Genomic DNA, 24,949 nt, shown 5'->3' with positions numbered 1-24,949 from the left:
AATATTCGACAGTACAAAATGAGTTCTGAAATAAAAGCAGGTGTTGCAAAAGAAATAGAGCGTTTGGTTGAACAAGGCATTCTAGAAGAAATAATGAGCACTCCTTGTAATTCACCTATAATTGGCATAAAGAAACCAAATGGAAAGTACAGAGTGGTTCAAGACCTTCGAAAAATCAATAAAATTGTTGTCCCAAGTTGCCTAGTTGTACCGAATCCAGCAGTAATTCTGTATCAAATACCATGGAGGGCAGGATGATTCACTGTAATTGATTTATGCCATGCCTTCTTTTCCATCCCATTGCATCCAGATAGCAAGTTTTTATTTTCGTTCAAATTTGACGAGCATTTTTAAGTCTGGAATCGTGTTCCACAAGGGTACACAGAAAGCCCATCCATCTTTAATCAGATTTTGAAAAAGTATCTCGAATCACTGGTGCGGCCCAGACAATCTGTTCTGGTGCAGTATATTGATGATCTATTATTAGCATCGAATACCAGAAATGGCTGTATGATTGATTCCATTGCATTACTGAATCATTTAGCAAAAGGTGGACATAAAGTGTCCCCAGAAAAATTGCAATACTGTACAACCTCAGTCAAGTATCTGGGACACCAGATAGAGAGAGGGGTCAGAAGAGTGACATCTGAGAGAATCAAAATAATTCAAAACATGAAACTACCACAAACTCAGAAACAAATCAGAATGTTTCTCGTAGTTGTAGGTTACTGCAGGCAGTGGATTGTGGGATTTGCAGTGTTAGCTAAACCTTTGATTCAGCTGACAAAGAAACGGGCAAAAGATCCAGTCGAATGGGATGATGAGAGCATGACTGCTTCTCTCAAATTACGCGACTGTCTGTGTGAAGCTCCAGCATTAGGAATGCCTGATTATTCAAAAGAGTTTGCACTATTTTGTGACACAAGAGACAATTGTGCTCTCTCATTTCTAACCCAGACCCATGGGTTAATGCGGCGTCCTGTGGCATATTTTTCTGCCACATTAGACCCAGTGGCATCAGCACTGCCAGCTTGCCTGAAATCGGTAGCTGCAACTTGCATGAGTCTTTTTAAAAAAATTAAAAAAAAATATATATATATTGTTAGCCGGCTGACAGAAAAAGTAGAAGACAAAAAGAATACATAAATGATTTCATAAATATACAGAGAGACATTTAAAGTATATATGTTTACAAACCAAATAATTTGATATAAGGAGACAATAGAGAGAGTTCCTATTACAAAATCAATCTATAAACGTATTCTTCTTTGCAGTAAGAAAAGAAACAAGAAAAACTTAACAGTTATGCAGCGTTTGAGTAAACTTTCACTCTAAAAAGGTACCCCAGTTTCTATTAAATTTTATCAGTGAGCGTGTTCCCCTAAGATTTGCTAGGGCTAACTCCATGGCATGTATCTCTGTAACTAGTGTCCACCACTTCCAAACCGTCGGCGGTTCCGGATCTATCCAGGCCCTTGCCAAGGTTAATTTGGCACAAGAGATGAGTATAGTGGCTAGGGCTGATTGTGGGGGTGAAGAAAGATTAAGATCTAGTAAGACCGAGGCAGCCGTAATTGTGGAAAACAAAATGTTTTTTAATCTAAGAACACACTGTATATCCCCCCAAAAGGTCTTAAGTTTGGGGAAGGAATACAGCATATGCTCTAGATTGACTGCATCAGTTAAGCATTTAGGGCATTTAGTACGATTGCTAAATAAGGTATTGGTGGACCATCTAGAAATTCTTTCGGGTGTGTAATAGAGCATGCAGGTCGTTCTAAATTGTTGTAGCCGAAGGCTGGATGATCGTACAAGGCTATTTATGTTAGCCAGGGAGTGCTCAATCTGATTAGAAGTAATATTTAGATTTAGTTGAGTGCTCCATTTCGCTGCCAGTTTGTCGCCATCATTCGTTTTAAACATACTGAGTATTTTATAGGCTTCACTAATCACTGATTTGTTTTTTTTCGAGTAAAGACACGTCCATATGTCACATTCCGTGATGTTTTGAATCTTTTTCTTATTAATCAAATAGTCGTGCAATTGCAGATGCTTATATCTTGTGGCTTCTGGTAAATCATATAGCTGTTTGAGTGTGTTAAAATCTAGAAACCCCTGTAAGCCATACAAATCCGCCAGTGTCTTAATCCCAAGAGACGCCCAGTTATAAGTAATAGTATCCGTGAAGATAGCCGGGAGACCTGGGTTGCCCCACAGCGGTAATTTCGGGTGAAAAAAAGTTGTTTTACAAAATTTTAATACATTGAGCCAGATCCTAACAATGTCTCTAGCAGTCTTAAATCTCACCCTCTTGTAGTAGTTCGGGTCATTAACTCTGAGTAGAAAAAATTGTGAGTCTTGTTTCAACATAAAAAAATGGAAAAAAAGAACTCTGTCTCCATGCAATAGGGAACGTAGACGTGTAAAAAACGCGGACCAGAAGTATAGTTTGAAGTCTGGGAAATTCAGCCCTCCTTTATTTGTATTATTTTTTTACATTTTTAATGATCTTCTGGCCTTTTTGTAACTCCATATAAAGCTACTCAAGAGTCCGTCTAGATGATGAAAGAATTTATTATTTAGTGCAAGTGGAATAGATCGAAATAAGTAAACAAACTTTGGTAAAACTTTCATTTTGATAAGATTGATTCTGCTAATCAGATTCAGGGGTAATTTATTCCATTTTTTCAGTAGAAGAGTAGTTTTTTTAATCAAATCATTATAGTTTATATTATTGATATCTTGTAGTCTGGCCGGTATTTTAACCCCTAAATAGGTTGCCTCTTTACAGATCTCAGGAATAGCCACGGTGGGGGAATAATTAGCTATAATTTGTGTCTTCTGTCGGTTAAGTTTATAGCCTGACACCTTCCCAAATTTCCCGGCCTCTATGAATATTCCTTTCAGCACTTTAGCAATGTCGGTGGTGTATACAGCAATGTCATCCGCATAGGCTGTCAATTTCAGCTCCTGTGAGCCGGAACTGAAAGGCACGATCAGGTTCTGAGAGTGAAGGGCTAGCACGAATGGTTCTAATGAAAGGGCAAATAAGAGGGGTGAAAGGGGGCATCCTTGACGAGTCCCACGCAGAATGGGAAATTCTAATGAAGTCAGGCCCCCATAACTAATACAGGCAGTAGGTTTGTCATAAAGTGCTTTTATACCCTTCAAAAAGTTCCCCCGAAAACCCATTTTAGACAGCACGCTCCAGAGATAGTCCCACCCCACTCGGTCAAAGGCTTTTTCAGCATCTAATAAAATCATGCCGAGTGGGGTGGACTCAGTCTCCGCGACATCGAACGCTGTAATAGCCATATTTACATGTGTCGTTGTATCTCTCCCAGAGATGAACCCGTGTTGTTGCGGGTTAACTATTTTGGGCATAAATGGGGCTAATCTAAGTGCCATAATTTTAGCAAATATTTTCGCATCAGTATTTATCAGCGAAATGGGACGATATGACCCTCTCTCCTCCTTGGGCTTACCTTTCTTTAAGAAGAAAATTATTTTTGTCCTGTTCCAGGATTTGGGAGCCATTCCATTTTGTCCAATTGATTGCATGACTTCTAGCAGTAGCTGTTCTAGTTCTGATCTGCAGATTTTGTATAGTTCCAAGGGTATCGCATCCTCTCCTGCCGCTTTACCGATAGGTAGGGAATTAATAGCCTGATGTAGTTCAGTCAGTGATATTTCGTTAGACAGTGAACCCAAGCCTAATAAGTCCTCTGTGTTCAGTAAATAATCGTTAACATATTTCCGGACTAGGTCTTAATCTACAGGGCTATCTGGGGTATATAAGTTTCTATAATATTCAGCAAATTGGTCCAGTATGTCTTGTGGCTGATTATATAATATATTCCCTTGCCCTCGGATATTAGAAATTAAAGTATCTGCTCTATCTTCTGCATCTTTATAGGCTAGAATTCTACCAATTTTGTCCCCCCCCCTCATATTGCGCAATTTTAAATTTATGGATACTTGCACTACTGGTGTATCGCCCTCCATGGGCCTTGCCGGAGTTTTCAGACCTGTTTTTGAAATTAGTGCAGGATTTGCGCTCAAGGTATGATAATATGGCCATACTGGGTGATTTTAACTATCACTGGGAAGTAACCCCGAAAGAAGGCCAGGCCAGCCAGATTGATGAGGCTCTATCATCAATGGGGCTAGCCCAACAAGTGAAGGGGCCGACACATGTGAAAGGGCACACGCTGGATCTTGTGTGGACGTCACTTCCGGCACGGGGTTCGACGATCGCGTTGCCTTGTGTCTGGTCGGATCATTATCTGGTGAAGGGGGATCTCCGGATGATTCTACAGAGAGCGAAACCGGTGGAAGGGCAGAGGGTGGTGAGGAAATGGAAGAACATCAAGGGAGACAAAGTGGTAGCACAGCTCCTAGCGAATCCACCCCAACATCCGCTGACGACTAATCCGGATGTTCTCTGTAGTAATTTGGATGATAGACTTCGTAGGGCGATCGATCATGTGGCGCCAGCACGTAGGGTCAATTTAGTAAACAGAGGTGCTGGATCCCCTTGGTACAACGACTCTCTTAGGGAGAAGAAGAGGATTTTATGTAAGGCGGAGAGAGCTTGGCGTAAAGCCTATGATACTAATGCGCGAAGGCTGTATTTGCTAGAATTAGTGACGTACAAACGGGCAATAATAGCCAGGAAGGCCGAGTTCTATGAGGAAAGGATCATCACAGCCAAAGATCCACAAAAATAAATCTTTAGAGTTCTAAATGAACTCAGAAAGATAAAAGAGCAGAGGCCGGAATTCACTCTTGAGGACTGTCAAAGATTTCAGGACTTTTTTACCAACAAAGTTACTGACATCATCTCTGAAATTGCTCGTACTCCTATGCATGCCTGCCCCCTACAGACCACTCTGGCCAGGAAGCAGGTGGATAGTCCTCTGGATACTCTACCCTTGATTGCGAAGGATAGATTGGCATTGCTGTTAGGGCGAGTTAAGTCTGGTTCGCAGGCTGACCCTTGCCCTCCTGAAATATTTAAACTAGCTATGCCAGGAATAGAAGAGGAAGTCCTGGCCCTCCTGAATTCATCCCTAGCATTAGGCAAGGTTCCGTCAGCTCTTAAGGAGGCACGACTGATTCCCCTGTTAAAAAAAACAGGGGCAGACGTGAAATGGCTGAAAATTTTCAGGCCTGTCTCCCAGATTCCTTTCCTCGCCAAAGTCTTTGAACAGCATGTTTTGTCCGACCTGTCCGATCACCTGGAAAGGAATGGTTTGTTGGAACCAAACCAATCGGGTTTCCGTGCGAATCACGGCACGGAGTTGGTCATGCTGTCTATCATGGATGAGCTCAGGAATAGGGCTGATAGGAAGATGCCTGGTGCCCTGGTGTTGTTAGACTTCTCCGCGGCGTTTGACACCGTGTGTCATAAACAACTTCTGTCGCGGATGAGGGATTTCGGCATACAGGGCACAGCTTACGCCTGGTTTGCTTCTTTCCTACAAGGGAGAACGCAAAGAGTACAGCTGGGAGAGCTGTTCTCTACCACAACACCAATTTCTTGCGGAGTGCCGCAGGGGTCGGCCTTGTCGCCCCTTCTTTTCAATATATACCTTCAACCATTGATTGCACTCCTCAATCAATTGGATTGCCAGGTGTATAATTACACGGACGACACCCAAATTATTATCCAAATGGATGATGCTCCTGGGTCGTCAGCAAGGCTGCAAAACATTCTCAAGCATACTGCTAACTGGATGTCTCGGAACTCCTTAAAAATTAACCCCGATAAGACGGAGGTCCTACCAATCACCATCGCGGGTAATCCTTGGCACGACGGGTTCTGGCCAAGAGAACTAGGGTCGCCCCCAGAACCTGCAACGGTCGTAAAAAGTCTAGGCATTCATGTGGATGATAAACTATCCATGCAGAAGCAAGTCACCATGGTGGTAGGAACATGTGTCAGTCTTCTCCGGCAACTCAGGAAAATCGCGCCACTCTTGTCCTTCTCCACCTTGAGGCGGGCTGTGTCCGCAATGATATTATCAAGGCTGGACTACGGCAACTCGCTTTATTTAGGCTTGCCCCAAAAACTTTTGGACAAACTTCAAGTGGTAATGAATGATGCTGCCAGGCTCATTTTTAAGAAGCCACGGAGTTCGCATGCGTCTCCACTTCTGCGCGCTTTACATTGGCTGCCAGTAAGGCAGAGGGTGTTCTTTAAGGGGCTTTGGATTGCTCACAAATCGCTCTATGGAAAGGCGCCAAGTTATATTAAGACCCGCCTGATTCCATACAAACCGGGTAGGTCGCTAAGATCTTCTGAAGCAACTCTCCTGACCCAACCACGATTTAGACTGGCCACAGTGGGTGGTCGCGCCATCTCCAACACCCTCCCAGCAGCCTGGAATAATCTACCGGTGGATCTGCGGAAGGAATCCAATCTGATGACTTTTCGGAAGAAGTTAAAAACTGTTCTCTTCCAGCAAGCCTGGGATGGGCTATAACCTTTAGAACGGTTTCTTGGGAACTTTGCTGTGCTTACCTGTCAAGCGCTTAGGGACCCCTGGGTTATATGCGCTATATAAGTCGAATAAAATAAATAAATAAATAAATACTTTTCCGAATGAAGTTAGTTTTTATGTCAGTTTTTAGTGCGCTAAGTTTTAAGTTGATTTCTATAATTGTTGGGAGGTTAAACTGTAGAGCTTTAACTAGTAGTTCTTCTTGTTTAGTTATATTTGCTAATAGTGTGATCTTATGTTGCTTCTGTTCTGCATTTTGCCTATACACATAAGCCTGTGTGAAGCCCCTAATGCTTGCCTTGCAGGAGTCCCATATCGTACAGCACCCAGTTGAGTTTGTATTAATATTTATAAATTCGCTAAGATGGGCTTTAAGCTGTGTCACATAGGTTAGGTCTGAAATTAGGTGTCTGGGGAAAGAGAATGGTCTGGGAGGTGTCCTGATATTTAGTGTGTCGAATGTCATTATTAGTGCATTATGATCAGATGTTATTCGGGGGCAAAGAATCATGGAACCAGCCTGTAGTAGTTTATCGCTAGCTAGAGCCATGTCTAATCTAGTGCACATCTTGTGGGGTGCTGAGTAGTATGTGTACCCTGGTATATTTGGATACAGACATCTCCAAGCGTCTTTAATATTATGTGTCTGACATAAGTCCAATATAGATATCCTAGTCTTGTGCATCCTATAATGAGCATACGGCTTAGTGGTGTCGATTTTATAGTCCATGATGCAATTAAAATCCCCCATTATAATGATTTCCCCCTCCCAGTCCAAAAGTTTCATATTTAATTGATCAAAATGTCTTGGTTCATCTGAATTTGAACCGTAGACCACACATAAAACATATTTAGTGTTTAAATAGTTGATTTGCACAATAGCCCATCTGCCGTCTTTGTCGTGGGCGGTTCGCATGACTTCGGCCCTAAATCGCTTATCTTTAAGTATAGCAACCCCTCTAGTGGGGGTCTCAAGAATAGAGCATACCACCGTGTCATACCCCATTTGACTTAATAATTTCCTATCTTTCCATATGATGTGTGTTTCTGATAGTAAACAAAAGTGGGGATTGTGTTTAACTCTTCTGATACCAGAGATCTTTTGTTTTTGCTATTAAGGCCTGCTACGTTCCAGGCTAGACATTTTATTAAATGCATTTAAATATTAGTGAAAGTATTGAGCCCCCCCTCGCATAGTCAGATAATAGGTCTTACACTGTCGAGCGTCTAAAACAATCGATAATCCATTCCATAAGCGATGATTTGCAGTCTTCATCAAATGCTTCATAATATTTTCCCCTGTCAGCCAGCAAACAGTTTTTGTTAAATTTCTCCCCCCCATACCTCCCCTTGCCCCCAATCTGCGGAGATGGGGTCCCAACCCCCACCCACCCCCCTGGATCTCACCCCAGCCGGGGAAGAACCACCCTCCAGTGATAGCTGCCGTTGGTGAGGCAGCTCGTGTGGTGAAACACCCTGAGAGACTCCTGCCCCCCTCCCCTTTTTTTCCAGCAAGCGTCGTTGTGCATAAAAAGACAAGAATAAAGATATATAATTCCTTTCTCTTATTTTTTTCCCCCCCTTTTTAGTCCACCTTTGGCTCCCCTTTCTCTGTGTACTTTGTGCTCCCCAACCTCCCTTTAAATAACTTAATTGTCACCCTTAGTGCTAGTACTGGTTATTTTTAGGTCTGGCTCTGGCTCTGGCTAGAGCTAATGCTAGATAGATAAGTCTCTGCTTCCTTGGCGTCCTTAAAGATATGAGTTCGCCCGTTTCTCATAACCTTAAGACGAGCTGGTTCTTGGAGGAACACCTGCCCTCCGTGGGCCTTAATAGGATCCATCAGTTTACGGAGCTGCCACCTCCTATCCATAGTGTCCCTACTGAGATCAGATCGTGCAAAGAAAGAAAACTCTCCTATGGCTATTGGAGAGTTGGGGCGAGCTCTCTGCCAAACCGCTTGGCGTAGAAGAAAGTTGCCGAAATAAATTATAAAGGGACGTGGGAACTGGTTCTCTCTATTCCTCTGAAACAGAGGCAGACGATGGGCCCGCTGGATTTGCGAGTCCCAGTCCCAATCTGCCAAGTCTGGAAAGGCCTTCTGAAGCACCCCTACGATGTACGCTCTGGGGTCTGACCCCTCTGATCTCTCCGGGATACCAAAAAGTCTTAAGTTCGATTGCCTTTGCCTATTCTCCAAGTCCTCGACCTTTAGCTGTAGTACCTTCAACTGATCGTCGTGCTTTTCCACTATTCCTACCGTTTTGGTGTTTGACTCCTCCACCTGTGCCACTCGTTGCTGTAGTTCTGTGGTTTCTTGTGATATCCCCCAATTTTAGTTGTAAGGTCCAGTAAAGAGGATTGCATCTTGTTGTTGTCCTCCCTGAGTTGAAGGTAGTATTCCTGTGCTTCCGCCCGTTGATTGCTCAGTTGCTTGCTTAGTATCATAAGTATTTCATCCAAAGAGGAGGTAGTAGGTCCCTCCCTTCCTGAATCCGCTATAGGAGAGACTCTGGCCGAGCCTGAGGGTAACTCCGTTGAAGAAGGAGGACTAACTATTGCATGGGCAGATAGTTGAGTGGCTGAATGCATAGCGCTATCTTCAGGCGTTAACACTGGCTCCGGGTTATCGGGTGGCCCGTTGTCCTGCTGTTGAGGTGAAGGTCTTTCTATCCAATCCACCATGGGTGTATTGTCCAGATCTGTCAATATACTCTTATCAGGGGAGATCGTTATTGGTATAGAATCTGTGGGACTCGCTCCTGATAACCTTAACGACATACTTTTGACCAGGCCTTTTGATTCAATCCACTTTCTAAGCGGGCTTTTCTCTGGGATATTCTTCCTTAGGGCTAGGTTATTGCTTGCCTTTTGTTTTAGCCGTTTAAAGATGGCACCAGCCTTGTTGCTTTTCTTTGCCTTTTGTTTGCCCTTAATTTTAGTCTTAAAGGTGTTCCCACCCATTGATTGATTGGCAGAGATGTCATCTTCAGTCTCTGTTTCCGCCTCATAATCCTCATAAGAGTCTAGCTCAATGCCCATTGAGGTCGTAGTATGTGCTTCTGCTTCGTTTTGTATCTCGCTTTCATTGTCCTCCAGCTGAGCTTCTGGTATCCTCTCTAAATTGTCTTGTATAAGGCCGCAGGAGGCTGGCTTTGTGGCATTTGGAAAATCCTGACGTGATTGGTGAGCTATGATTAAAGAGGGATTACTTCCCTTTGCCAATGGTGGTACAGTTTCCTCATTATAATCATCATTGTTAGCCTCCAATAAAATAAGCTGTGCACTTGAGGGATCAGTAAAAGTTTTTTCTACACCAATATCAGTTTTCGCGTTATAGTCGGTATCTTGGCAGCTTGCAGTCATTACTGAATCCCCCCCCTGTTGTGTTGCGCAGGGATTTAAAGATACTTTTCGCTGATGTTGTACAGCAGTCTCACCCGCTGCCTCCCCTGCTTTGCCTGACAATTTTAGCCCAGTTTTATCTGTTTTAGGGGTGAAGCCCTTGGTCTGTAACCCATCTGAGAAAGTAGGCGGCCTCAATACCTGTTTAGCCGTTGTGGTCGAAGTTTTCTTCTCCCCCGGTGTAGCAGGACCCTCGTTGTTCTCAATTGAAGTGCCCCCGATAAGCGCTTGCGTAGTCGACGGGAGAGAAGCCACTGCCGTGATGGACGTTGTTGTTGCTGCCGTAGAGATGATACCAGTAACGGCTGTAACGGCTGGGACTACAGGAGGGGCCGCCACTGCCGTTGCCGCCGCCGCCGCCACCACTGCCTGCTTGCTGTTCCTTGTTTGGCGTGGCGGTAGTGGATTCGGATTTTTTGGAGACATCTTTCGGAACCACTGTGTACCGGCAATCACTCGGCGGCTGAGCGTAGGACCAAACCAGTCGAGCGCTGAGTTGACGATCCTTTCTCGTAGTAGCTGCCGTAGCAGCTAGGCAGCATCAGAGAGCAAAAGCATCGGCTTGTCAGAAAGCGGGAAATCACCAACAAAGCTCTCTTTTTCCCAGGGGTAGAGAGTCAGAATCAGAGTATGCTCGGTTCAGTGCCTGAGCTATCCCATTGACTTTCTCACTTTTCTCACTTTTCGTAAGCTCTGGAAAGGAAAGGAGAGCGGAGGTCACGGGTGAGTCGACCGGCACGGACCCTCACTCCGCCATCTTGGATCCGGCCTAGATGTTGGTTCCGCAACTTGCATGAGTCTTAAGCAAAGTGAGTCCATTATCATGGGACACCCTGTAACAATGTAAGCCCCACATGCAGTCGTGATTCTGTTAACCAGAATATGTACCCAGTATTTAACTACTAGTCGGATGACTAAATATGAAAGAATTATTCTTGGTTCAGAGAACATGACTATAGTTAGGTGTACTATTCTAAATCTAGCAACCCTGTTACCAAATTCACACTTTGAAGAAGTAAGAGAGGAAGTCGAACATGATTGTATCGACCTCACTGAATTAAGTACTAAACCTCGCGCAGACATACAAGAAGAATCTTTAAAAGACCCAGAACATGAGCTATTTGTAGATGGCTCATGTATGCGCCATGAGGAAGGAGGACTAAGCACTGCGTATGATGTGTGTACATTATCTGGTATAGTCGAAGCTATCTATTTATCAGGAGTCAAGTCTGCACAAGTAGCCAAATTGATTGCCTTAATAAAAGCGTGCAAAATTGGGAAAAAATGGAAAGTAACCATTTACACTGATAGCCAGTATGGTTACGGAGTTGTGCATGACTTTGGCCAGCGGTAGGTGCAAAGGGAGTTCATAACTTCTTCAGGAACCCCTATTAAAAATGGACAATTCGTAATAGAATTACTTGAAGCAATTCAATTGCCTAAGGAATTGGCCGTGGTCAAGTGTGCTGCTCTCCAATCTGGAAATGGCAAAGTGACAGCTGGTAATCGTTATGCTGACCAAGTGGCTCAACATTGTGCCAGGTATAGAAAGGCAGTAAACAAGAAAATAGATGCACATGGAATCAGCTGCCAACTTATGCTGTTGAGAGGAGTAAATACATGGGAGAAAGTGAGAAATTTGCAAAGCAAAGCAGAACCCAAACAAAAGGAAGACTGGGAGAAATTAGGGTGTCTGATAAGACCTGAAGATGGTGTGATAGTTTACCTGGATGGGAGACCAGTATCACCTGATTGTATATGTGCACCAATGGCCAGGATGTACCATGGGGACACACACATAGGCAGAGATGCTATGATAAGGTTGTTCAGACAGAATTGGTTTAATGTAAAGTTCAGGAACATAGCAAAGAGCCTTTGCCATAGAAGCTTATTTTTTCAGCAAATGAACCCTGGTAAGAAAACTGTGGTTTGTCCCGGGAAAATTGGGAAGGCAGAAGGCGCATTTATCAGACTACAACTTGACATCATTCAGTTACCTGTTTGTCGAGGATTGAAATATGTTTTAGTCATCGTTTTCTTATTTTCCAAGTGGGTAGAAGCATACCCAACCAGGAGGAATGACAGCTTAACTGTGGCCAAGCTCTTTTTAAGAGAGCTCATTCCTCGGTTCGGTTTTCCATTAACAATTGAATCAGACCGAGGGTCTCATTTTAATAATGAAATAATTGGACTGATTTGTGAAGCATTCAAAATTGAGCAAACGCTGCACTGTGCATACCGCCCAGAGGCATCTGGAGTGGTAGAACAGCTGAATGGCACGATCAAAGCAAGATTGGGAAAGATGTGTGAATCTACCTAATTGGAATGGCCTGATGCTTTACCTCTTGTCCTGATGGGACTCAGAAGCATTCCAGATAAGAAAACAGGCTTGAGTCCTCATGAAATACTCATGGGAAGGGCAATGAGGCAAGCATGTGTGCCAGGACACAATCTGTTAACTAATTCTGATGATTTTGTGTTGGAGTACTGCAAAGAGTTGGCTGACCCAGTGCGTTCTATCTCTCACCAAGTTGGGGAAGACGCTGTGGCCAGACAATCAACTCAAGCTCATGATTTGAACCCTGGAGATAGGGTAGTGATAAAAAAAATCACACCCAGGAATCTTGCCTAGCACCAAGGTGGGGAGATCCACGCCAAGTGAAACTGGTTACCACCACAGCTGTAAAGTGCAAGGGAATCCCAAACTAGATCCATGCCAGCCATACCAAAAGGGTAACAGAACCTGACGAAGTTGATGCTGAAGGTTGCACAGCTGAAGGGTCTCAAGAAGTTGATCCTGAAGTAGTTGACGAAGAACAACCAAGCACCAGTCAGAAGGAATGGATTCCAGTGGTCGATGTACCTGAAATAAGAATAAGAACAAGAAGCCAAATGTATCTAGATAGTCAGAGTTATAGTGAGGAAGAGACAGGAATAGAAGAACGTAGTCTGATTACAGATATCAAAGCTAATGGTAATCTTGAGGAGGACCAGATAAGGAAAGAGCAATATACTCAGACCAACGAAACACCCACCAGAACTTCTGTGTCTGAGGGGGGACAGATAGGTACTAGAAAAACCGCAGAGGCAGAAGACAATCAAGAAATTACAAGACCTGTGCAGGATCAGACAGGATTAGAAAAATGGGTTTACGACGAAGAAGAAATTCCAGGCGCAACAAAGCAATATCCTGAACCAGGTCAGACTAATGTAGAAGAACCCATCCAGGCAGAACCATCAACGGTAATAAGCCCTGGACAAGGTCAGATAGAGAGGATTCCTGAAGACGACGAAATTCAAATTGTGCCACAACTCAAAGAAAATAAAAGAACATCTGAAGACATTGAAAGCACAGTGCTAACTAAAAGACTCAGAAAAGGTGATAAATGGCCTGGTTTTGTTAAAAGACTGAAATATCACCTAGTCACAATAAATGAAGAACCTGAACAAGTGGACGAAGTAACAAGTCAAACTGAACCGTTAACAAGTTATCAAAGACGAAAAACTTCACGCTTGAAAAGACTGAACAATAAATTCAAAGCTCCTGAATGGACTTACGTTATTCTCGCAGAACTCGAGAATCTGGAAATCAGTGATGAAAGTGATGAAGAATTGATTGCTGATCAGTCTATCGAAGAAGTGAGACCAACTTGAGATACATTCACAGTTATATTCTGCGTGAAAGTTTACAAAGAGGGGCTAAGTCTCATTAGTCAAAATGGCTGATGCTAGAATTACTGGAAACTCGGAAAGACATTGTATAAAGACATGCTGTAGAATATGCATATGTAGTGTGTTGATAGTGCTTATAGTATGGCTAGGACTGATAATAGCAATACCTTACTTGATGGCTGCTAAACAGAATGGCACTAGCATACACGGAAAAGTAGCACACCATAAACAAGATAGAGTAGACTTAGATGCACCAGATGAGATAGAACTACATCACTTTAGAAATAAAAATGAAACAGATTTGAATGTACTTGCTAACCTATGAGTACATTATGTAGAGACAATGCAAGTTAGTGATTGCTATGTCTGTATGAAATTACCAACATCAGTAGCAGAAGGAGTATCTTACCATCATTTACCACTGACATATGGTATTTCATGTAGTATATTAACTAGTTTGTTTTATAGAACTGGAAAGTTACAGTATTATTATTCTAACCTAGACATCATTTTTTCTGAAATTCCTATACACAGAAAAATAAATCCCGTCCTTAGTAGTAGAGATGCAAACAAAAGATATAGCTGAAGCACACAAAGATAATTTAACATGTAAATTACATGAAGAAGAAAAAATATTTTTTAATATAGTAGAGAAAAGGAGACAGGATTTCCATAGAAAGGCCACTGAACCGAAACCCCAAATACCCAAATGGGCTAAAAGGGAAGAATATATGGCAATTGGCAGGACTCACGATGCTATGTCTCTGGACTTTGAAAAGAAGGGGAAAATCTGTCTCCATAGGTTGAAAACAGATTATAACAATGTATTCATCGGTACCAGTGAATGTGAACACAATTTCCTGATAATTGGGGTTTGGGGACTAAAAGGGGGAACTAATTCAGTATTTTCTGGAGTCTATTATATTTGTGGGAACAAAGCTTATTTTAAGCTGCCTGATCATTCGTATGGGAGTTGCTATTTCGGAATAGTATTCCCAAAGGTATACCATGTGAAAAGAATCACTGGAAGCAATGAAAACGAAAATGAATTAACACAATATAAAAGAGCTCGTTTTTCAGAAATTGTAGGTGATATATTTAGTGCATTGATACCTTCAGTAGGAGTAATTCTGAACACTCAAAGAATTTGTAAATTGTCTACAGGGGTGGATCGCTTATCGACTGACACTGCTGGAGGATTCCTATTGATCAATACTGAATTAGTTGCGATCAGATCAATGGTTTTACAAAATCGACTTGCTCTTGATATATTATTGGCAAAAGAGGGCGGAGTCTGTAGAATGTTGAAGGCTCAACATTGTTGCACTTATATACCTGATAAAAGTGTTGAAATTGGAAGGTATGTCAGAAATATTACTCTTTTGGAGGACGAATTGAAACCACTGGAGAATGATAGTGCATGGAAGAGACTAACTGATGGTCTCTCCTCAGTAGATAGTTGGCTTTCTAATTTTGGTAGAGGCACTGTAGGTAAAGTACTGATGCCAATAATGGGAGTATCACTACAAATTTTAGTGATAATGATTTGGTGCAAATGCTGCAGAAACAGAAAGTGGTATGCAGTAAATGAGAAAGAAAGAAACAAAAAATGGATTAAATTCAAATGGACGAATTAAAGGGGGACATTTATAAAAGAATGAAAGGTTTCCAAAAGAGAAGAGGAAAAAGAATTCCTAAAGAAATAGAGGAAATAGAATTGGGAGAGTGTTAAAGTTGGCATCTGGTTCCGTAATTAGTGATGATATAAAATATCATCAAAGAGGGGATTGATGGAGCAAGATTTCATACGTAAAGAAACTTGTTTGGACTCAGACCTCTCAAAATAACACATAATTAATTAATCAACATGTTTTATTTACTAATATTTGCATTAGACGACATATTTAGTATCTAGGGGAAGCTTGTCTATGTGCTTTTACTAACAGTAACCCGAGTGTCCTAAAATGGCCGCTGAAAACGCTGGAACTATTCTGCGCATGCGTCTGCCACATCTACGTGGTGTGACGTATCTTTCGCTTAGTGTGAAATTCTTGCTTCTGCGCACTAGTGCCAAAATGGACGCTTCATGCTTACTCATACTAAAGCACATGCTGCTGCTTGTAATATGTTTTGTTTGTTCTGCTTAACTATTAATGCTATAGTATAAATAAAGTAATGGGGCTAGAGTAGAGATAAGTGGTATACAGTGCATTCATTTATTTTTGTATTCTACTATGTTTTTCTTTTACTTTGTTACTAGCTCGTATTTGGGCTGAAGGGTGACTTGAATCGCCATATTGAATTTACTCTGGGCATGTGCCGGGAGCACTGAAAGACCTCGAGCAGTGGCACTGAAACCTTGCCAAGGACTGTCTTACCAGCGACGCGCTTGGGAACCTCACCCCTGACCTGTGGAAAGGAAGAGAACTTGCAAATTTGGTAAACATTGTATACTAAAATGAAATATTATTGATAGGTGGAATAAAAGTGCATGGGAAAATAAATTATGGGCGGGAACTTGATCAACATAATTCAATGAGAAGTTACCTCCTCTTAGTATGGTGTGATGACCTCTCCTTGTCTTTCTGACCAATCACTGAAGGGGAAAATAAAGATTTGCAACATTTATGGGTGGTACATTGCCCTGGAAATGGTGTAACTAAGGTTGGCTTAGTTAGAGAAATTATCCGACTTGTCTGATTATCTGACCTGTCACTGACCCAACGCATGCTATAGGAGATTGACAGCAGAAGTGCTGGCAGAGCACTGTGTCAAAAGAATCGAGTGTTTGCTGAGGGAGAGTTATCGATTACCCAATCGGGGTATCTGAAATTAGCGTAGAGAGGGGGGGGTGCGACGCTGGCGTTGCACTAGTGGAGGTTACCTGTCCTGATCTGCACCTGTCCTGTCCTGTTGGCACTTGATTAGTCAGGAGCCCTATCTTTACCCCAGCCCATGGCCAGGATTGGTCCTCGCACCATTCTAGGCAAATATAATACATGTGGTATGTCCTTGTGCTATTTCCCTTTTTCACCCTTCCCAGGTACCAATGTTTAAAGGTGTTACTGTGATTTCTTGCAAACTTTATGCCCTATTAATCATTTTTTTGCTTGTAAAATTTATGGTCACTGTATTGTGGCCACTGACTCAGAAAACCTTGCATAGATAAAGTGTTTTAAACTTCTCCGGAGTCTGTGAATATTTTCAGGAAAGGTAAATTATTAAATTAACTACTTATTATTCTAACTCCCTTTTCGATCCCTAGGACTTATAACATAGGTGACAAGGATTGGTAAGTCATGGTGTATATAGAGATCAGTCCTGAAAATATAAATTTCTGATAGGCAGGAAATAGAAGCAGGATTACTGGTTCAAAGGTGTGAATGTTTATGGGCCCAGGAGAGTATGATTTATTGAGCTGGCCATCACCCCCAGTGGCCCGCCATAGCATAGCCACATTCATTCTACCTTGGGCTCACGGATTTTATCGTGGCACTTCCCCCGCTGTACACATTACCTGGCTCATGACGGAATCTGCAGAATTTGCACTCTGCTCTTCTTACTATTTTTAATTAATCCCCCTCACGCACCCAGGGTAGCTCTCGGCCGATTTAAGGGCTGAGGCCCCCGGGCGGTGAAAATCCGCGGCGGCCATTTCTGGTTGGGCACTCGTGGGTCGGCGCTCTAGTCGCCAGTACTTAACCAGCCCCCGAGAGCAGGCTCGTGATTGCTGCTCGTTTCTCCTGAGGCGGAAGCCGGGAGGCATTGTCCTTGATAGCGCATTTTAAAATTTTACTTGTATTGTGCATTTACATTGACCCTCTGTGTCCGTTCCCTCCCCCCTTCATTCTACCTTGGGCTCACTGATTTTATTGTGGCACTTCCCCCGCTGTACACATTACCTGGCTCATGACGGAATCTGCAGAATTTGCACTCTGCTCTTCTTACTATTTTTAATTAATCCCCCTCACGCACCCAGGGTAGCTCTCGGCCGATTTAAGGGCTGAGGCCCCCGGGCGGTGAAAATCTGCGGCGGCCATTTCTGGTTGGGCACTCATGGGTCGGCGCTCTAGTCGCCAGTACTTAACCAACTGGTTATGACTCCGCGCAGCGGACGCGATCTGCGGTCGCGCCGCACTCGAGCCGGAGTCCAGCCTGAGTCCAGCCCGTCTGCGCCCGTCAGCGACAAGGAGGCGCCAGGGGCCAGGCATGCTGCCGCAGGTGACCCCTTATACTCGCCCTCTGCCTTGCTAGCATTGAAACCCTCCAAACTGCCCTGCCATTATTCTTTTACTCCCGAAACCCTTGCAAACGCATTTTTATGCGATTGTAATTACACACCCCCTATCCGGGATGCAGCTAATTTTTGTCCGCCTCCCACGAAGACTCCTCTGTTGCCAATCGTTGGTCATACGGGTCTTCTTCTTAACTCCCGCTCACTGGTTAAGAATAACATCTCCTTCAGGGACCTCATTTCACAGAGAAAGCCCACATGGGCTTTCATTACTGAAACGTGGGCCTCGGATTCTTCTGAACCGGATCTCTTAAATGCTATTCCGGAGGGGTACTCGCTGGCTAGGATGGATAGAGTGGGCCGAGTGGGAGGGGGTCTGGGGATTTTGTATCTCAGCTCCACTAAATGTAGGACTGTCCATCTGTCCTCCCCATCCGAACGCCTCCAGGCAATGCATTTTACTCTTAATCCCTCCCCCACGACTTCCCTCACTGGAATATTCGTCTATCGACCTCCTGGTCCTAGGTCTACGTTCAGTTCTGAACTTCTTAAAATCTTAGAATCCTATATCGATGGGCCCAGTCTCACCATCTTAGGGGATTTTAACTTCCATTTAGAAAATCATAGCTCCCCTGACACGGCCCATCTGTTGGACTCTCTTTCTTCCTATGACCTACCGTTGCTGGCAACCGGGCCTACCCACTCTGCTGGGCATACCCTGGACGGAATCTTTAGTAACGATTCCCGTCTTCAAATTGGCACTCCCTTCACCTTGTCTTGGTCAGATCATCTTGCCGTCCCCTTTGACTTTCTCTCTTCTTCTCCCACTGGCCTCCGGGCTGATTATACCAACTGGGCCCTGAGAAGGAACTTTGGGGACATCACCAACGACTCCCTCGCTCCTTATTTAGCCACTCTCAAACCCCGACCTACCGGTGATGTTCATGCTGCTGCCCTTGATCTCTCCAATGCTTTGACGGAGGCTGTTAACTCGCTTGCCCCGGCACGGCAATATTATTCGGCCAGGAAACGTCCCTCGGCCCCCTGGTACTCTGAATCCCTTAGGGCTCTCAGACAGGGATGTAGGAGGCAGGAAAGACTCTGGAGGACACATCTTGACCCCGTGGAGAGGGAAAAACATAAGTCCCTTCTCAAGGACTATAAAGCGGCGGTCCTCACAGAAAAACAGACCTATTACTCCAGGCTTACATCCTCGCTTAAATCCCCCGGTGAGCTGTTTAAGATAGTGGATAACCTTTCTCTCATTCAGACTCCTGACCCTATTACAGCCTCCCAGGTTTTGTGTGATCAGATCTCTACATTCTTCCATGAGAAGATCTTGGACATCTATACTGATCTAGAAAACCTTAATTCCTATTCCCAATCTGCCATCTCCCCTATTCTTATCGCTGAAGACCAAGCCCCTACCCACTCCTTCTCTGAGTTTCCTCCTATTACTGCCATGCACCTTAACACGCTGTTGGACAAATTAAAGTCCGGGTCACCGTCAGACCCTTGCCCCCTAAAGGTCCTTAAAGACTGCAGACAGACTATTCTGCCCCCTTTGATGGAGGTAATGAATAGGGCCATCTCAGAGGGGATTTATCCCCTATTCTGGAAAATGGCCACCGTTAAGCCTCTGTTGAAAAAGCCCACCTTGGACCCTGGGATATTAAAGAACTTTCGTCCCATCTCCCTTCTCCCTGCCCCTGCCAAACTCCTAGAGGCTTATCTCAACCTCCATTTGAGCACTTTTCTGGACAGTTCCAACTCTCTTGATCCTTCACAACATGGCTTCCGGAGGATCCACAGTACTGAGTCGGCGCTCACTGTGGTTGTCGACAGCATCCGTTCTAAGGTGGACACCGGCCAGACCACCCTGCTAGTGCTACTTGACCTTACGGCGGCTTTCGACACCCTGTCCCCTACCATTCTGGCTAGCCGACTCAGTAAGCTGGGAGTCAAGGGTTCTGCTCTCAGCCTCCTAACATCCTTCCTCGACCAACGGAAGCAAAGGGTCAAGCTAGACGAGTATATGTCATCTATAAAGGCGGTGAAGTGTGGGGTTCCTCAGGGCTCCTCACTGAGCCCAACGCTTTTTAACGCCTATGTTGCCCCTCTCGCCAGGCTCATAAGATCTTTTGGGCTGGAAGTTCTCTCCTACGCCGACGATACGCATATTATGGCTTCCATCTCCCAATCTGCGAGTATCACTGCCGCTAACTTTAAAAATTGCATGGAGGCGGTCGCCGGCTGGATGGTTGAGAATTTCCTCAAGCTTAATGGGGAGAAAACGGAGGTCCTCATTTTTGGGGGTAAAAGTGAGATCTGGTCCTTGGACTGGTGGCCCTCTGTATTAGGTACTTGCCCCTTGCCGTCCCTATCTGCCCGCAATCTTGGGGTCATTTTGGACACCTCCCTCTCGCTAGACAAACAGGTCAGCAGGACTGTGTCCACCTGTTGCAATGCTCTCAGGATTTTGAGAAAAATTACCCACTATCTCTCCCCTCAGTCACGCAAGCAGGTAGTCATGGCACTCATTGCCTCCAGACTGGACTATTGCAATGCACTCTACCTTGGCATTAGCAGTGGTCTGGTCCATCGCCTCCAGACTGTGCAGAATGCGGCTGCCCGATTTGTTGTGGACGCCCCTAAACGCACCTTGGGCATGGCCATTAGGAAAGATCTACATTGGCTCCCCATGCAGGCAAGGATTAATTTCAAGGCATTATGTCTTACTCATCGTGCTCTCAATGGCTCTGGTCCGGAGGCTATCCGCGCTCTGGTGGCCTACTACACCCCTGGTAGAGCACTTCGCTCCTCCAGCAAAAGCCTGCTAGCTGTTCCCCGCATAGCCAAGACCAGATGGGGGGGAAGGTCCTTTCGCTTCCTTGCACCTAGACTTTGGAATACACTTCCCAGCGACCTCAAGTTGATCTCTTCTCACTCCTTTTTCCGCAAAGCCCTCAAGACCTGGCTTTTTCAAGATGCCTATCCATAACTCCTCCTTGGGTGATTTCTGAGCCTCTTCTTTTCCATCTTTAGCGCCTTGATGCCTACGGGCTTAGTCGCGCTATTTACAAATTTCACTTAATAATAATAATAATAATAATAATATGCTATGTGCAAATTTAAAGAAAACTGCTGATAGCCAGGGGGCAGATAGAGTAATGTCAAACCAATGCTCCATCTGACTGTACAGGAAGCGGCAAGGGTTCATAGACCCTAGTGGCTCACCATAATTAAAATACCTACAAGTTTCTTGTCAGGGGCATTCCTCGCCATTCATCTTACCCCACATGTAACCCTGCATCTGCCATAACAGGAGACTGAAAAATGTCTAAGAACTGTACCATTCTAATGTTCAGTGTTGTGTTCCTTGGGTCTGGTGACTCCATTTGTGTATATCTACAATACCTGATCCCCAGGATCTTACATTTTTTCTCAGCAAACCTCTTTGCTGTATGGTCGGTGTGGGGCAGATGCATATAACATGGTATTTCGTCAGCCTGATGACTTAGGCAGCATTGATTTCTTATCATCTCTTAGGCCATCTTCCCTCCACTTTGGAAGGAAATCTAGTGTTGGAGTATCCCAAGTCTTAGTGCCAGTAAGCGCTGTTTTATCTTATGGTGATAGGTGGCTTCCAGGAGGGATGACTTCCTTGATACAGTATAAGATTTTAGGACCAGCCACCGTGTGACCACGTAGACACCTTTTCTTTATCATTCATCCCACTTTGCAGTTTAATAGATTTATTTACTTCCCTTGCAAAAGCATGGCCAGATATACTGGTGTTCCATAGGTTGCCCAGCTCGAGCATCTCAATACTGTTTTCAAAATATTTTTTGTATTTGCCGCTCCCCCTTTGAAGATTCATTTCGGATCAAGCTAGATTGGCCAGGGAGCCCACAGCGGCTCATCGCAGTTTGTGGCAGCATTTAATATACGCTGCCGGCCTGGCGAATGACTGCTTCATCAATGAAAACTCCATCCTGACTTGGGCAGGCAGTGCCAGTCTGGGTAGCCGGAAAATGTGTTTATAGGTTCATATCATGATTTTATCAAGAAGGTTGGCCTCAGCGCCTATCATTATTTCCGATTCATGTTCAAGAGGTGGTAACAGTTTGGCTTACAATACTGTTACTAGAGATTTCAGGTTATGACCTTGAATGGGTCTTGTCAGTGTTGCAAAAGCATGATTCAGTACCTGCACCTTTCCTTTATTTGTCTCTTTTTGAGTTGCAATTATGGCTCCTGTGTCTTTTTTGACTCCTACGTACACATCGGCCAGTACTTCCTCAATTGTGTTTCTGCTAAGCGGCCATTCTCGATTATTTTAGATACGGCAATGAAACGGGATCACTTTTGTTATTTTACTGTTTACTTCCAGCTTATTAACATCTGCATATGAACCAAGGCAGTTTAGTAACCTCTGTGGGCCTATTCTGGTGTTACTAAGAAGTAACAGAAATTCAGCATAAAGGATATTTGACAGTTGTTTGCCACCCAGGCTCGGGTGTGGGACATATGCCCATCCTGTTCTACAGAGAGGTCTGCAATATATAAGTTAAATAGGAGAGGTGCTAATATGCAGCCTTGTTTTAGCCGGTTTGACGTTTTCACCTCCCTTGACAGGTGTGTTGCATCACCGATCTTTATCTTGCCGCACATGTCTGAGTATAGCAGCCTGATTGCTCGCAGGATATTGGGCGGAATTCCCCGTTGTTCAAGTTTAGCCCGTAGACTGTTGCGTGGAACACAGTAAACGCTGTCTTAAAGTTAATGAAACACATATAGAGGTGTGTGGCTGTTGTCTTTGCTCTACTGAGTATCAGGCCTACTGCCATGAGATTAGTTAAGGTGCCTTGACTTCTTGTGAATCCGGTTTGATTACATGGGGGTCTACTAGGCTCTAGTGCCCATGTCTCCAATTCATTAAGTAGAAATGTAGAGAAAATTTTGAGATCCACGTCCAGAAGTGCAATTAAGTGATAATTGCTTGGTGAAGATGCCACACTTCCTCTAAAGATGGGGTGACTTGTTGAGCCTTCCCAGCTTTCTGGATTAACATTTTGTGCCAGAATATGATTGAACATTTCTGCCAAGAAGGTTGCCCTTCTCGATGTTGAATATTGAAAGTGCGCATATGGTGACCCTTAGAGACAGGGGCACAGTTAACCCGTGCTTTTTTAATACTCATTATTAACTCAGCTGAGGTGTATGGAAACAACCTGGTTGCCTAATTGTAATTTTGGGTCTGATCTAAACTGGTTGCAACCTGAACACGTGCTTTAAAATGTGATGTCAGATACTCGACCCAACCACACTCACTTATGTTTGCATTATGAGCGGCTCTTGGGCCTTTAATCAATATTGTTTCTGAGTTTCCAGAATTGTTTTGAATCATTTGTTTTAAAGCATGAAGCAGCTGGGCCCACAGTGCTCCCTACTGGGATTTTTTTAAGCCCATACCTCCCTTTTCAGTTGACTTCTCTCCTTGCATAGACTTTTTAGCATATTCTGATCCTTGGGGGTCCGTCCTAACTGCCTCCTACAATCACATTTTTCTGGCAGATGGATCACCGCTTAACTGCATTTGTATGGTGCCCAATGTGGGCTCCCTTCTTCTCTCTGCTGACTCTACTGTGATGATGCTTATTAATCAATTATCTATTGAATGTTTCCCATACTGATATCTGGTTGGGGCCTTCTGTTGCCATATCCTCAGGAAGAAAAACCAAAGGGGATGATGGACGGAGCGTTGACAATACAAACACTCACCCCAAGTCAACTGATCTGGGTTTAATCCATCACCGTTCTTTAGCTCACTCCGCCACCCCAGTTCAGACATGGCCATATGCAAATCAGTCTGACCCTGTGCCTCATGGGAAAAGCCCAGCCCGAACTGCCAAGCCATGTCTTCCCTGGACCGGAATCAAGCTTCCCAGGATCGGTTTCTGGAATTACAGCCGTCTTCAGCCGGGCTTGCTTGAATAAAATGGCAAAGTGAGCAAGGGACTCGCGTCTGAGCATACCCTGCCAACTTAGGGCGAACAAAGAAAAACCAAAGGGGATGATGGATGGAGCATTGACAATACAAACACTCACCCCCAGTCAACTGATCTGGGTTTAATCCATCACTGTTCTTTAGCTCACTCCGCCACCCCAGTTCAGACATGGCCATATACAAATCAGTTTGACCCTGTGCCTCATGGGAACAGTCCAGCCCGAACTGCCAAGGATGTCTTCCCTGGACCAGAATCAAGCTTCCCAGGACCGGTTTCTGGCATTACAGCCGTCTTCAGCCGGGCTTGCTTGAATCCAGTGGCAAAGTGAGCAAGGGGCTCACGTCTGAGCATACCCTGCCAACTTAGGGCGAACAAAGAAAAACCAAAGGGGATGATGGACGGGGCGTTGACAATACAAACACTCACCCCCAGTCAACTGATCTGGGTTTAATCGATCACTGTTCTTTAGCTCACTCCGCCACCCCAGTGCAGACATGGCCATATGCAAATCAGTCTGACCCTGTGCCTCATGGGAACAGTCCAGCCCAACCTGCCAAGCCATGTCTTCCCTGGACCGGAATCAAGCTTCCCAGGACCGGTTTCTGGCATTACACCCGTCTTCAGCCGGGCTTGCTTGAATCCAGTGGCAAAGTGAGCAAGGGACTCACGTCTGAGCATACCCTGCCAACTTAGGGCGAACAAAGAAAAACCAAAGGGGATGATGGACGGAGCGTTGACAATACAAACACTCACCCCCAGTCAACTGACCTGGGTTTAATCCATCACTGTTCTTTAGCTGACACCGCCACCCCAGTTCAGACATGGCCATATGCAAATCAGTCTGACCCTGTGCCTCATGGGAACAGTCCAGCCCGAACTGCCAAGCCATGTCTTCCCTGGACCGGAATCAAGCTTCCCAGGACCGGTTTCTGGCATTACAGCCGTCTTCAGCCGGGCTTGCTTGAATCCTGTGGCAAAGTGGCAAACTATGGATTTAGGCCCAGATCTCTGTACTGGGATGAATGTATGACATTGTTCTGCATTCTGTCCATCAATTGTTGTTTTTGCATTTGTCACCCCGAGTGGGATGGGTATGCTCAGACGTGAGTCCCATGCTCTCC

This window comes from Lissotriton helveticus, chromosome 8, assembly GCF_964261635.1.
Source record: "Lissotriton helveticus chromosome 8, aLisHel1.1, whole genome shotgun sequence".
In the NCBI taxonomy this organism is placed as follows: Eukaryota; Metazoa; Chordata; class Amphibia; order Caudata; family Salamandridae; genus Lissotriton; species Lissotriton helveticus.
The sequence above is the reverse complement of the archived record's forward strand: the minus strand, read 5'-3'. Positions refer to the sequence as shown.